Source organism: Drosophila sulfurigaster, chromosome 2L (genome assembly GCF_023558435.1).
Source record: "Drosophila sulfurigaster albostrigata strain 15112-1811.04 chromosome 2L, ASM2355843v2, whole genome shotgun sequence".
Lineage (NCBI taxonomy): Eukaryota > Metazoa > Arthropoda > Insecta > Diptera > Drosophilidae > Drosophila > Drosophila sulfurigaster.
In genome coordinates this window covers 26,472,326-26,487,966 of record NC_084881.1, presented here as the reverse complement: position 1 = coordinate 26,487,966, position 15,641 = coordinate 26,472,326, and the positions used below count along the sequence as shown (strand labels likewise).

Genomic DNA, 15,641 nt, shown 5'->3' with positions numbered 1-15,641 from the left:
TCTTCTACAATTTTAGTGCTTACATTTGAAAGAGCGTTGGACTGGACTGATTAAAGACAGACTACAACTATAATTAAGGTGACCTGTGTTCGAACTGTCAGCGGCTTTTAAGGCAGAAAGACCAAAAATTATGACTAATAAGTTATAAAATTGAAACAAATTAAAGAGCAGATGGAGGAGAGAAATGCTCTTATAATATTGAATTCACAATGTGGGAATGAGAGCCATTAAAAATGCCGCCAAGGCAAGGAAAACCATAAATTTGATAATTGACTTTCCACCAAAAAGAAGTAGAGAAGAGAAAAGAAAAGAGAATGGAAAGGGACTGAAGGAAAAACCAAGGCTTACATAATCGAAGAAACACATAAATCTCACCCGGGGGGAGACATGAAAAACGCAGTCACTCAACAGAAAGAGACGGAAAGAGAGTGAGAGCGAGAGAGACTGAGAGAGTGGACGGAAATGTGCGTCATAAAAATATTAAAAATTTTAGAAGATCAAAATGGGTTTCTAGAGTGGTTTCGAAACCAGATAAAAGAGCTCGGACCGCTGTCCAAAAAAACAAAATGTTCGTTGCTCGTTCCAGTGCATTAGAGCTCGATGGCATTTCAATAGGCCATAAATCTGAGCCTCACACTCTATCTCTCTCTGCAGCTAGCTCATCATCATCATATTTTTTCATATTTTCCAAGCATGTTGCATGCTACATGCTGCATGCTACATGCTGTGGCAGCTGCGCGTGCGCAAATGTTGCGCGGATCGTTTTCGTTCTGCCAAATTAGACGACGACGAGTGTTTTTGCCTCTGATTTATGTCCTGATGTGTGTCCTTGTGTGGCGTGTCCTTTTACCTAAATTTGCCTAATTTTCTCTCTGTGTTGAGCTACGGGGCATCGCAACCACCCGGAGACAGAGTCTTTTCTTCTTCTTACACTTTCTTTCTTATCTGTTGCCTCACGCACCGTACGAAAATAAAATGAAAATAAAAATTATGAACTCCTTTTTCATTGGAACTTCAATTCGTCGTCTGTTTGTTCCCTTGTAAATCACTCAATTTTTGACATTTGTTCTTTCTCTAAATTACGTGACATTGTTTTATTGCCTAGCGAGTGAGAGAAAGAGTGAGAGGAAGAGTGAAAGAGAGATAGAGAGAGAGTGGGATGCTTGTGTTTTGTTATGGAAGCCATATTTTCACCCATTCTTTATCATCAAGAGCATATCATCGCCTTCTCTCGATTCTCGATCTGCTCATATAAATAGCAGTCATTTTGCTGCTGGCATTTTTTGAGGTGGATTTCTACTGTCAAAAGTTGATTAGTTGCTTTTTTGATTTTGTTTTTGTTACGTTTCGTTTCATTCGTTTTCCGCCCATCATAAATCTAACACACAAAAAGGGGTTGCTTTTGTTCTGACGTCAAAAGTATGCCCCTATGTGCATTCTCTGACATCTCCACGTACATAACACACACACATAACATTCTATACATATTTCATATCCGTTGTCACTTCAGAGCACTCCCAGACTTAACAAAAAGCTCAAGGATAACGACGAGTGAATTTCATAAATTATTTAACATTTTATTTATTTGCATACATTATGATATTTAACACTTCTTTTCCTTATTTCAATATTATTAGGTGTGGAGAATAATCTCTCAATCTTTTATGTTAGATAACAACAATTGACAGATTATTATAATTTAATATTTTTCACACTTTATAAAATATTTGTTTTGATTTTGTTATTTGAATGTTTAGGGAAATTGTTAAATGCAGAAAAAATTTATATCTCTTTAACAGCAATTAAGAAATTATTTAGAACAATGTTGATTTTGTTATACATATTTTTCATTTCTACAACTTTCTGAATAAAATCTTCTTTAATAAGTATTTGGAATTCCACAGAAAGTGCCATTTAGGGCAAAATTTATATAGAAAAAGCAGCTAATTACATACATTGATGATATTCGACACTAATAGTGCTATAAAATGAATTAAATCATTATTAATTAATTGCAATATGTAATAAAATACAAGTAATATAAATTTTACTTTGTAGCCTGTGTAACGGTGCTTAATGAAAGCTTTATCTTACTCTCTTAAGAGGAAAAGCTTTTGTATTGGAGGAAGGAATTTATAAGAATTTAGATTAAGATAACTTTAATATAATATGAACACTGTTAAATAGAGTCAATATAAAGTTAAAAATATAAGAATATTATATTAAATGTCAAGCAATTTACAGTGCAGGCTGTGAAACGTTTCGGCTGAAAAGCTCTCTCTTACTCTCTTTAGAGAGAAAGCTTAAGTATTGGTAGAGTCAAAATTTGGGTTTATAATACTTTGCTCTAAAGATAACACCCAATTTCTTATATTTATTTCATTTTATGATTTTAAATAAAGTTATTACATTCAATTTTTATGTATATTGATTTAAATATCAAGCAATTTGCAATGCAGGCTGTGAAACGTTTCAGATCTAGTTTAAAAAGATCTCTCTTGCTTTCTCTAGAGAGAACTTCTTCTTTAATTGTTGTAAATGTATAAATTTCTGTTGACATTTAAAATAAATTTTGATAAATTAAATAAAAAAACTTTACTATGAATTTATACAAATTTTAACATAATATATATACATATTATAATATATATACATATAACTTTTCTTTATCTATTTACAGATGATCAGCTTAAGAACAATTGCTTGTAAGTAAGCCCATAAAAGTTTTTATGCATTAACTATATATTGAACCTTGGAATATTTAATTAAAGTTGTTGAAATCAACGTTATTAGTTGATATGCATAGAAAAACTATGATAATAGAGCGTAACAAAAGAAGAGTTGCTTCTGTTCTCAAAGCCAATTGATATGCAAATTTTGTCGGCTTGGTTTTCTATAGACAGTTCGCAATGAACGAAGCCCATAAAGTTGTGTACATTTTTATTGAGAAACGCTAATCAGGAAGAGCAAAAAATACAAATAAAAGAAGAAGCAAAGGCAATTAACTAAATCCAAGAAGGAAATGGAAGAGAAGAAGAAAGTCGAGGGGAAAGCAAAGAAAATCCACCCTGAAAATGGGGCTTTGTACTGGTCTCGGCATTAAAATATAATTGCGACTATTTAATGCCATTAAAGTCACTGCGGCGATTAATGACTAATGGAGGTGGTTTATATATATATATGTATGTATAGTGAGGGGGATGGAAAAGTGAAAGTGGACAACGCAGAGAGAGAGCTCGTGACTGGGATTGATAGAATGATTTAATGTCGCCAATATAAATGGACGACTAAACGAAACGTGCGACTCATTCGAAATGCACACGAAACCCGCATAGATACACAGATACAGATACATTTGCTACAGATACAGATACACGAAAAACATTTGTGGGCCCAAGATGGCCGCCCACATTTTGGCTCGTTCATCGCATGCTCAAATGACATTTAATGTGTCAAATAAGGGTTACTCCCACCCCTCGGAAGAGTCTGAGACTCGACTTGCGACTCTTTGCCTGTCATCATCATCCACTTTCTCGGCTGAGCAGGCAGGCAGGCAGAGAGAAGAGAAAGAGAGAGAGTTTTATGTGAAATTGATATCCGTTCGAAAGGCAGACATCATGAAAAGGGAGTCCTAGCTAACATGTGTGTGCGTGTGTGTATCTTTTGGTATGCGTGTGCGTGTGCGTACATAAATCTGTCAGTTTGCTTTCTTTTTGTCACTGCGCCCTGTCAATTCACACAGAAATTATGATCCTGAAAAGTAGATTATCCTTGATTTATCGCCGCATCATTCGAAAGTTGAAAGCGACGCAATGAAATTGCGTTCCACACACACACACACACACACACACATACTTTGAGATACAGTCTAAATGTATCTTTGTATCTTTTGTGTGCCAGCATGTGTCGTCATTTGGCCAGGCCAACAACACGCACTTTATTTGTTGACATTTCTCTCTATTTTCTCCCTCTTTTCTCATTCTTCTTTTCTTATGCTCGTCTCTCTTGTCCTGCTTTTAGAGGCCCGCAGATAACAACACGTCAAATCATTGTCCAAGCCATTTGAGTGAAAGTATCTGACGGATACGTTTTTTCATCTGCTCATCAGCGTCCTTTCATTCCCGTCTCTCTCTCGACAATAAATAAAATTAAATGCGCTTTTGTTTGAGCCAATTGAATTATGTGCGTGTGAATGCCGTTTTTTTTTTCTTCCAGTTTTTCCACACAACTTTTTTATTATTGCCTTACAAATTTTTCTGTGAGCTGAAATTAAATGGCGACTGCGTCTCATCTAGAAGAGTTATGACTTCCATGGCAATTTTGATGAAATTGTTCTTTATTTCTTTTTTTTTGTGGTGAAAGAACATAACATAAGATTCTTTTCTTCCCTTGCTGCAAAGGGTTGCATAAATTTGTAAATGATTTGTTATTATAGGCAAATCCCCTACGGCAAAAACATAAAGAAGGGTTTCTTTTCTTGCCTTCCTATTTGCATTCCATTGTGTCTTCGGTTCAACTCCCATTGCAACTCAACAGTTGAGGAGCACAAAATTACTCAAACTCCTCTTAATGCACACAGACATATTAATAAGGTGCTCTCATTACTGTACCCAGCGAGCGCCATGATGCTCCCGCGCTCTCATTTCACACTCTCTAAAATCCAGCAAGAGAGTAATTACTTGCATTTGTTTTTGTAGTCCTGTCTTCTTTTCGCCTACGCAGACTGTATTGCAGAAAGCGCGCATTCAAAGTTCAACTAATGCTTTTGACATTGCTGTGTCTCTCTCACTCACTTTCAAAGCTCTTTCGATCATTTAGTTTTCGTTTGTGACGCCGCGCGGTGGGAAAAATTTGTTCGTGTGTAAAGTGTTTTTCTTTTTGTTTTTTATGTAATTGTTAAATAGTTAATCGCAGCTTCAAGTGTTTTAATTACTTAATAAAGAGTGCTATTGTGCGTGGCTTATTATTTTAAAGCAGTATAATGTCAATAAATGAAATAAAAATGCAGCATAAAAGTGACGCCTGCAGGCCTGCTGAAAAAAAATCGTTCGCGTGTGTATGTGTGAGTGAAGTGCTTGTGAGTAAGAGGAGCAAGGAGAAAAGAAATGCAAATGCAATAACCGCAGCATAAGAAAATACTAGGTGAGTGCCAATACATGCGTATATATGTATATTTGTATGGGTAGCATTTTTGTAGGGCTGTTTTAGCATGCAGTTATAAAATAGCGCGCAGTTGTTGTTGTTTTGCAAGGCAGGCAGTTGTTGCCGTGCAAAGAACTTACACAGCGCTTTTACATACATATATAGATATCTGTCTGATGCTATGCTGAAAGCAAATATAAAGGCTTCACTTGGTTTGCCTTGCATTTGAGCTGTGCTTTGACGGCAACTTAACATCGGCGCTTTTGCGTATGTAAACTATGTAATTAGTTTCTGTTAAGAGGAGCCCCCATTATGTGCTCCACTTGATCGCTGCGCTGTTAAAGTTCTGCAAAGGTGTACTTCACTTTAACAGCTGCGCTTTTGCAAAAGCAGAATGAGTCTGTTAAATGAAGGCATGTTAGATGCTGCTTTTAATCGCTGCATTGTTATTGTCCCGCATAATAAGGCGGACTTTAACAGCTGTGCTTTGTTATGTTATGATAACATTTGCAAGCCTGTTAAGCTTCAAATGTTAATCGCTTGCTCATTAATCCTTGCAAAATAATAATGTGCTATATTTATTTAACATTTTATAGGTAATTTACTTTACTTCAATTTTATTTAATTTTAAGCAACTGTTTATTGTTTCTCTGTATAGTAATTTCTTTTTAATACTGCCCTTTAATATGTCTGCTACTTTACCTTACTCAATAACCCTTTTTTTTGGTCGACCCAGCAGCCATTAAATTATAGCATTTAATGGCTTCCGGTTTTGAGACATTCGCAATTTCAATCATCGAGCTTGCTTCAGAGTTCGATGTGGTTCGTTTGCCAGTAAAATGTTTAAAGCAAAAAAAGAACGAAGAGAAAAATATTCGCATTTTGTTGTTGTTGTTGTTGCTGTTTGTAATAAATACGCTGTCAAGCCCGCATCGATTATGGACACTCACGGATGCACTCATACTCACATTCACACACACACACACACTCACTTGGCAGTTGCATGCAGCACAGTCAACTGTGGCAGTGGCAACAACATCGGCAGCTCCAATAATGTGAGTCAATAAATCGCCAATCAAGCAATCATACACAATTTATTTCCCGTCATAATTATCGAGCTCTCGCTGTAGGTGTGTGTGCGAGTGTGTGTATGTGTGTGTGTCTCTGTCTGTGTGTGTGCAGCGTGTGATTATGACGCTGCTGTTGGACGCCCTGCAGCGGAGCTGACTGAAGTCGTCGCAACTTGAAGTCCCAGTCTCCATGTTTCATTTGCAGCTCAAGCGAATGCACGAGGTAAAGGGACAATGAACAGGGGACAGGGGCAAGGGGCAGGGGGTGTGGCAGCAGCAGCAGCAGCAGAGACAGTCGCCGTCTGCAGTCGGCATCTTGCTGGCGTTTGATTTGTGGCATAGACAGGCGACGCAGTCGCCGAGAACTTTTCGAGAATTATTTGATTCTGTTTTGGTTTTTATCATTTTTATTACCCAAGAAGAGTTTTTGCCTTGGGTTAGCTCAACTCACCTCAGTGTATATCTCTCTCTCACTCACTCCCTCTTCTGTCTCGCTCATTTGACATTCCTGCGCGCCAATCGCAGCTTCGACGCCGCCTCGGCATTATTTTTTAATCGATTTTCAGTCACCGAGCTTCACTCTTCTCAGATTTGGGATTATTCTTCATCTTGTTGTTGTTGTTGTTGTAGTCATTTAATTTGAATTTCTGGCTTGAAATCTCTTTGGCATTGTTTGCTTTTGATTTTCGCCTAGTGCCCGGTTTCTTCCTCTTCTTCTTCATCATCATCATCATCATCTTTGGGGGCATTTGTCATTGGTCAATAAATTCGATTGATTTATGCAGTCAGCGGCAATTTCAATCCCAGCTGCCTTCTTCTTGCTCCTCTCCACTTCTTAACTGAAATTGAATTCCTACATTTTTTTTGTTTGTTGTTATTTATTCGTTTTGAAACTTGAAATGCTCGAGACTGAGTTGAGTTGATGTCTGATTCCTCTTGTTGTTGTTGTTGTTGTTGTTGTTCCATTCATTTGCTTCTCATCTTTGCTGCTTTTTTGTTGTTGTTGTTCTTGTGGCAGTTCACGGCTGGACGTCGCAAGTTCAAGAGTTCAACGTCTTTATGGGAAACGCATTTTCCATGTTTATCGACTTGTTTTTCATTTGTAGCAACTTTCAACTCAACTTGCTTATTATTTGATATAATGCTGCAAGTGCTTGCATAAATTTAATTAAGTGCTCCATAGCCAAAAGTTGAAGAATTGGGCTGCTAAATTCTTTTGTTAGAATACTTCTATGAAATTGCAGGAATTGCCAAGTAAAATTAACATTTAATAACCAAATTTATATAAAAGTACATAATTAATTATTAATGCTAACCTATTTGATCTCAATTTGCAATCATTTGGTTCATTAAAATGTTTTAACTTAATAAAGAAGATATATGTCTAAATATATCAACTTATAGAAAGTTCATTCTTAATTTGTATATTATATTTTAAGTATAACTTATTGATAATACAACACTCTACACCGATTAAGCACTTATGTTTAATAAATAATATCTAAAAAAAGGAACTTCGAATTAAATTTAAAAACGTTTATTATAATGTAATCCCAAAGAAGCTTAAAAAGCAATCCTGTGTTTTTAATTATTTTAATATTTCAATTGAATTAGATATTTATTAGTAGGTTTTTATTTATATTTGGATTTCTACATTGTTTAAGGATTCTCCACATAAATAATATCTCTGTCAAAATATTGAAAATTATTTCTGCAGTTTTTCGCTATCTTTCATTTAGCCTTAGCGAAAAACTGCAGAAATAATTTTCAATATTTTGACAGAGATATTATTTATGTGGAGAATCCTTAAACAATGTAGAAATCCAAATATAAATAAAAACCTAAATCTTTCATTTAGCCTTAAGAAAATAGAATACATTTTTTTGGACTTCATTTGTTGCTGTAATTCTTTCAATAATATTGCACTATTCCTTGTTGAATTCTACACATAGTTAAGCTACAGTATATTATATATATTTTTCACTTAAATATACATGTAAAAATCTAATAATATGTAACTCCATAAAAAATTTACTACTTTTATTTCTTTTACTGCAATTTTTCGTCATCTTTCAGTAGCCAATTTAGTTGCTATTTCAAAAAATATGAAATATAGATTCTGCTTCATTATTTATTTCGATAAAATGTTAATGAAGTTAAAAACTTTAGCATAGTTTTTAGTAGAGTTTCTATATTGTGTAAATTTATTCCACTTAAAACAATATTTTTAAAAAATATTCTTAATTCAAGCATAGAAAATTTCACCCAAATCGCTTTTGATATCTTTAATTTAGTCCATTGGTTTGCTCCATCAAAAGATATGAAAAATAGATTTTACTTCTTTAATTATTTTAATACAATTTTCATTAAGTTAAAAACTTTACCATAGGACTTTATTAATTGGCTTATTACACTGTGTAAAGATTTTCTCTATAATATAATATTACACAAAAATAGACAAAATTTGGAATCTTGTAGCTCGAAGCAAATTATCTGCTACAATTTTTTGCCAAATTTCATTTAGCCAATTGAGTTGCTGACTCAAAAAATAAGATATAAATAATTTGCAACTTTATTAATTGCTGTAATTTTTCACTGCGAAAAAAGTGAGAGAGCAACAAAATAAGAAGCGTAAAGCGATAAACCAAACATTTTCTCCATTAAGAAGCGCACAATAAAAATAAATCCATCAATAACACGAAATTAAACATAAAAAAAAGAAATATATAGTACCATATATGTGTAAGAAGAAGAAGAAGTAGAAGAAGAAGAAGAAGCAAAAGCAGAGGAACATTGAACGCGGGAAATAAACAAGTTCGCTGTTGAAGCCGCTGGCCACATGTTGTGGCAACTTATTGGTCGAAATCGAGAAGGAGAAAGAGTGAGATAGAAAGAGAGAGAGAGAGACAGACTGTGGCGAATGATGAGGCAGAGAAACAGCGGGGATTGGCAGCAGCAACTCAACTCAACTCAACTCAACTCATTGGATCCTAATTCCGAATAACGAATAACGAATTTAACCAATTTACTCAAATGCTAATTTATGGCCGATTGATGCGCAGGTAGTCGAAAGAATCACAATCACAAACCGAATGCAGTTCGAAACTCTGCTGGACACGCAATCAAAATGTGGCAACGAATGGTGGCATGCAGCAGCAGCCGAGGCAACACATCATTATCAACTGCGTCTTCGTCTTGTTTTTGTTTTTTTTTCTCCTTCGTCGTCGTCAACGTCAGTGGCAGCCATAAACATGGAAGCTGCACGCACATCGAGAGAGAGAGAGAGAGAGGGAAAGAGAGGCAGCTGCACCACTTGTTGTGCTGCATGCTACGTGACGTGGTTTGCCTCGCATGAATTACGACGAATCAACGCGCAGCAGCAACAAAAACAACTTCAACTTTAACTGCAACTGCAACTGCAACAATTTGACAGTTGAGCAACTGCTGCCATCATTGCCACCTTCGCTGCTTGCCCAAGAAGCGCCAAAGGTGCACAGTGGGGAGTGCACTGCATCATCATAATCTCCATCATCATCATCTCCATCATCATCATCATCTTCTTCATCGTTGTTGTCTCTTGGGTTGCATTTCTCCCATGCGGCGATTCGCGTTCCACTTGCAAGTTGCACATAAATTTAACAAAACTCTCTTCTCTACTTTGCTCTCTTCTCTCTCTGATACCCACTTCAATGCTGATGATGAAGACTCTGATCATAATGATGACCATATCAGCAGGATGACGATGTTGCACTCCCGCTTGGTGTGCCACTTGACAGATACAATCCAATCAGTTGCATTCCACGGGGATCTATTGAGTGCACCTTAAATGCCACACGAGACATTGAACCACGAAGTTCTATATGAACAAATCTAGAAACATTCTTAACTATTTTAATAAATATAAGCAGTCTTAGTTAAATAGTAAACAACACCAGAAATTAGGTTCTAATTTTAAAGGAAGGAAATTTCAGCATTTTAAGAAACAGGAACAACATTGTGTTTTAATAAGATCGAAAAGTTCTTAAATAAAGGTTTCAATCTACTCTTCAATTTAGTATAAAACATTCTTGAATCAAAATTTTAATCTTAAAATAAGATGTTTTTAATCTTAAAATACGAGTTTAGCATAAAAATCTTGATTCAAAATTTGTTCAACCTAAAAATTTTATTTTATCATTACTTTTCTAGTTATTTCATTTTATTGCACAAATCAGATGAAGAAAACTTTATTATGGGTTTTAAAATAATTTTTCTTCTATTGTATTACTTTTCATTGCATTGATTATGTGTTACAAATTGATTTAAAAGTAAAATAATTATTCTTATTTTCTGACTATGTAATGCGCTAAATATTGTGAAATTCTTTATATTGTTTCAATGGCTGTAATTTCGTCCTTAATCTCACTTAAAGTTGTGCTAATGACAATCTTTTAACAGTCTTTTGCACTTTCATTCCTCTCTAAAGCATTTATTACTACTTATATGACTCAAATTTAATTTAGGAAATATTAATATTATTTTCTTTAATTTACAATGAAGCCTATACAAATAATTTTGCTTTATTTTAATGTACATTTATCTTGAATTTCTTAGCACCTGTTGTTTGTAAACACAAATAAATTTTAAAATGGTTTTACCTCTCTTGGGGCATAACCATATTTGTAATTCTTTAGCTTCTTTCACTTTTTTTCAAATAAATTTCATAAGATATATCAAAATATTTGCTACAATGATTTCTTAATGGAAATCTTTACAGTTTTGAATATATGTATGTACATACTTGCATTCCAATTTATACTTCTGAATTTAAATGTATCAAAATAGAAAAGTTAAATGAAGTAAATATAAATAATAATAATAAATTGCTCTAAAAATAATGAATAAATAAAGTAATAGTAATAAAGTAAAGTAAGACAAAGCTGTACTAAAATAATTTATGATAATTCCGCTACATTAAAATCCGTCTTATTATGCGACTTGCAACCATATTGATTATCTCTCCATCTAATTATGCACTTTGCAATTGACTGGCTTGATTTGTCTTTCAATAGTTAATTAATATGATTGAATAATGTTTGAGCGGTAGCCGGAGCTAAGCAGTTGGTCAGTCATATTAAAGCCTAATTAATCTTGGCTAAAAGTGAAAGAGACCTGCTGCACAGAGCACAAGCGAGTTTTTGTAGATACAAAATGTATCTCAATCTGTTTGTGTATCGGCAAGTGCGCACTTTGCATTTGCATCTTGGCAAGTGAGTTGCGAGTGAAGTATTCATTCATTCATTCATTCATTTAAGCACTCAACGCGCACTGCAAACTGTCAATTTATTATGCGAGTGGCAAAAGCGATAGTTAGTTAGCAGCAGCAGTAAAAAAAGAAGGCCACAAAACAGACAATGACTATCGCCTGGCTGTCGAAGTGAACCCCTGATCCATGGGGAAGGTGCACATGTGGTAAGAGAGAGGGAGATGGGGGCATGGATTGGCAGCTTGACAATGACAGGGACAGGAACAGATACAGATACTGAGAATGAGAATGAGACTGTGGCTAAAAAGGCAGCGGCGAGTGTCAAAAACGCCACGACGACGAAATGTGGCACAGCCAAAGGGGCAACTGCAATGTGCAACGTTCGGTGTGCAACGTTCAGTGTGCAACTTGCAATGTGCAACAAGTTCCAGTTCCAGTTCCTGCCGTCGCTGCGCTTTAATTGACAGCAACAAACATCGCGCGGGGGCAATGCCACCCACCCACACACACACACACACACACACACACTTGTACATCGCACACACACAGATACTTACACACTCACTCACACAATCTCGAGATTATTTCTGTGCGTTTCCCACAATTGATTCGGACAATGCGACCACAGCTTCAGCTTCAGCTCAGGGAATGCAACTGAAATTCTGACTACGATTTTGGTTTTGGCTTCTCTTCAGCTTGGGTTTGAGTTCTCAGTTCTGAGTTCTCAGTTCTGAGTTCTCTGGACAACACCGCAGACGGTGTCGATGTGAAGAAGGCCTCCGCCAAAGTCTCTGCTTCAGACTCGGTTTGAATCTGTTGCCAAGCTTTGGCAAGGCTAAAGTGCAAATGGTTCTTCGGCTGCTTAATGTGAGCTGCGTGTGACTTTCCTTATATAGGTGTGTGTGTGTGTAAGTTGGAGTAGACCACCAACAAAAATGTCAAGAACGAAGCTATAAAGCAAAGCTATTTTGCATGACTTTGAGAGTTGTAGCAGCAAAGAATAAATGTGAGAAATATAAATATTACGAACAAAATAAATGAGATAATTTATTGATAGATGAGAGATAGAAGCTTCAAGTCGAAAAAAGTTAAAAAATAATAATAAATCCTGTATAAAAAAATGCTGTAAAAGATGAACTACATATTAAAGGTTATTCCTTAAAATATAGAAATGATTATAATTTGGATAGTAAAGCGATAAATGCAGCTAACAAATAAATAATAAATTAATTTGTTAAAGAAATATATTATAAATTGGAGGCAGACTTCACTCTATAGAAATATGAATAGAAAGTAAGAAAACTTCTTCCTTTAAACTAAAACGTGAAAGTAGAAAAAAACAAAGCCCAAAAATGTTAGGAATATTTTAGAAAATAGTAAAATATTTATAAAGAGACCAATTTAAGAAGAAAAAATTATTCAATGAGGCTTTAAAAAGGCTTCTCCTTATATTGGTCTCCTTATAAATATTTTACTATGTTCAACAAAAATGTTAGGGATATTTTGAAAGGGAGTAAAATAAATGAAAAATAAATGAATAAGCTTCTAACATTGATAGACGGTTAAAACATAGTCAGAAAATATAAGTTGGAGATGGAAATGGATGCAATATTCGATGAAGTTTTTTGTTGTTTATAAAAAAAAATATATATATATATATTTATGAAGCTTTAATAAAGATCATTTGTTCCTTCTATAGAAAATTATCCTTTATTCAATAGAAATATAAAATTTACCTATATATAATTTATATAAAAATAATAACAAATTTAGATTGAATAACTTCTTAAAATCTTTTACATGAGTATAGAATAATTAGGATTAGAAAATAGAATAATTTGAATAGAATAAAAGAATATAGTTTTGGAATAATATGATATAGAATAATTATTAATAATAAAGAAATTTAAATTTTAGTAAAAGAATAATCATAAGTGTAGAAAAATCTGTTGAAGAAGAGGAAGATGGAATGAAGAAGTTGCTTAGAAGAATATGAAGAAGAAGCATACAAAATCTTCTTACTTGCCACTTTGTTATTGACAAATTTGTCGGCTAGCTTTTTGTCTTCATAATGAAATGCATTTAAAAGATTTGTGTGTCAGTGTGCGTGTGTATGCGTGTATATAGTTGTGTGTGTGTGTGTGCGTTTTATGCAACAGGTTGCCTTTGAGGCTGTGGCCGTTGTTGTTTGTGCATTTTAAATGTGCTACCTCAGCTGCCCGCTCCACACAAGAGACTCCACAGTCTCCAGTCTCCAGCCACAGAGTTTATGGTCGACCTCCTCTGGATATCTCTCCCCTCTCTCACTCTCTCTCTCTCTCTCTCTGTCTCTCTGTCTCCCTGGGGCCGCCGCCTTCTCGGACGCTTTGATTTTATGGCATTCGTTTGTCGTTGGAGGCAGTTTGATGCATGTAACTTGTCGTGCCACGAGATTTTTTTTTTTTTACCGAACATATTTAGCATTTGGACGTGCTACATAATTCCCCAAAGTCATAAAAAAAATCGTAGAGAGAGAGAGAGAGGGAGAGAGAACAGATTTGTGACGCGTTGCAATGTGTGTTGCAAGTTGCTAGGCTCGGAGGAGTGGCAGCCACAAAGTTTTTTATTGTTAATATGTTATCGAAAATTGTGAGTAAATGTTATTAGTAATTGTGTTTAAGTTTTTTTCCGATTCGATTTTATGCAAATCCGTTGAAAGACCAAGCCCAGAGTTTTGTTTTTTTCCATTGGTTGCCACTTGATGTGGCAACTATGAGCATGGGAACGTAATCAGCACTCGATTAGCAACCGGAAAAGTGGCGCAAAGTGAATTGATGTCTAGCTTCGATTCCCAGACTAAACAGTGACAAATCTCAGACAAATTTTCTACTCAATTCTCGATTCTCAAGTGCTTCAAGTGCAGCCACAAGAGAAACAGAGAGAGAGAGAAAGAGAGTGAGAGAATCATTTTGTCGCCGTCGGCAGCCTTTGATCTTGGGGCGAGAGTTATGAGCCCCTGACAGGGATTTTTCGGGTTTGGAAAGAAAGCAGAACATGGAGTGGCGATGATTACTTAGTTGATGATGTGAAACAAGTGTAATACATATTAATTGTCAAAGGAATTGAGGAAATGCGCAGCAATTCTTTTGAACTCGAAGAGTTAATAAATTTCGTTATTTGTTTGTGAAATTGTTTCGAGAGCTCCCCCCGAGCTCCCCTCTTCCCTACTTGATTTCGATTTGTGTTAAAAGAGCAAACAATTTGCCTGGCCTGGCATTTATCTACCGGATACATTTTTATCTCCAGCACGAACGCAATTATTGTTTGTCTGTGGCGGCGGCAGAACAATTAAGAAATGAACTATCGCCACAATGGCGACGGCAACAGCAACAGCCACAGCAACAGCCACAGCAATAGCAACAGCAAAAGGTACACACAGTTAGCTTTATAGACCAGGTGGTTCACTCGATCGGATCTCCCCCAATTAGGCAAAAAGCACTCATACTTACTCTATACGTTAAGAGCACTCATATCTGATATTTGCCCAAGATCTGATGTGAAACTGGAGACCGAAGAATTTCGCAATGTTTTTTTTCCCTTCTTCTTCTTGCTTTGCTTCTTTGTCGGTTTGATTTTCATTTTGGACATTTAATTAACTCAACAATTTTGTACGCAATTGTGTTTATATTGCGGGTGATTACGTTTTATGATCGCCATCCGGCGATCGCAATATTTACACTCGAGTTTACCAAATCATAAAGCTTCCATAATTACCCACATTTATTGGCCCCTCCCCTCACCCTCCTCATTCTGCTCCACTTAAAGGCATCAGAATATTTGCACATTCAATCCCAAAGGCATACGCATACACAGATTGCTAAATATTAATTATATGTAAGAATATCTTAAGCGAAAGGGAGAACACAATTGATAGATATAATTTAGGTTGATAGAGCGGGAAAAGGAGTAGGAGAAAAATCCAATAATTATAATTTGATATACCAATTATTGAAAAAACTTAAGAAATGTAATAGGTATTGGTATTTTTCAGTATTTTTTAATTAGAAAAATTCATTCGAAATCTTTTAAATAAGAGAAGTTAGTATTCATTCAGCATTTTTTAAACAAGATAAATTAACATTTCTGCAGTATTTTTCAATACGAGTAATTAATATTTTTTCAGTATATTTTTAAAATAAGAAAAT

The 15,641-nt window shown here is 35.2% G+C and overlaps 1 long non-coding RNA gene across 2 annotated transcripts in view; it reads left to right on the top strand.

Moving 5' to 3' along the window:
- Positions 1-4,754: 4,754 nt before the first annotated feature.
- Positions 4,755-15,641, top strand: part of LOC133839642 (uncharacterized) — a 65,195-nt gene continuing 54,308 nt past the window's right edge. Inside the window, exon 1 of one of the 2 annotated variants that reach the window (XR_009894114.1) lies at positions 4,755-5,142. This is a non-coding gene — a long non-coding RNA (uncharacterized LOC133839642). The remainder of the gene's footprint in view (positions 5,143-15,641) is intronic. The other variant, XR_009894115.1, reaches the window with a different exon arrangement.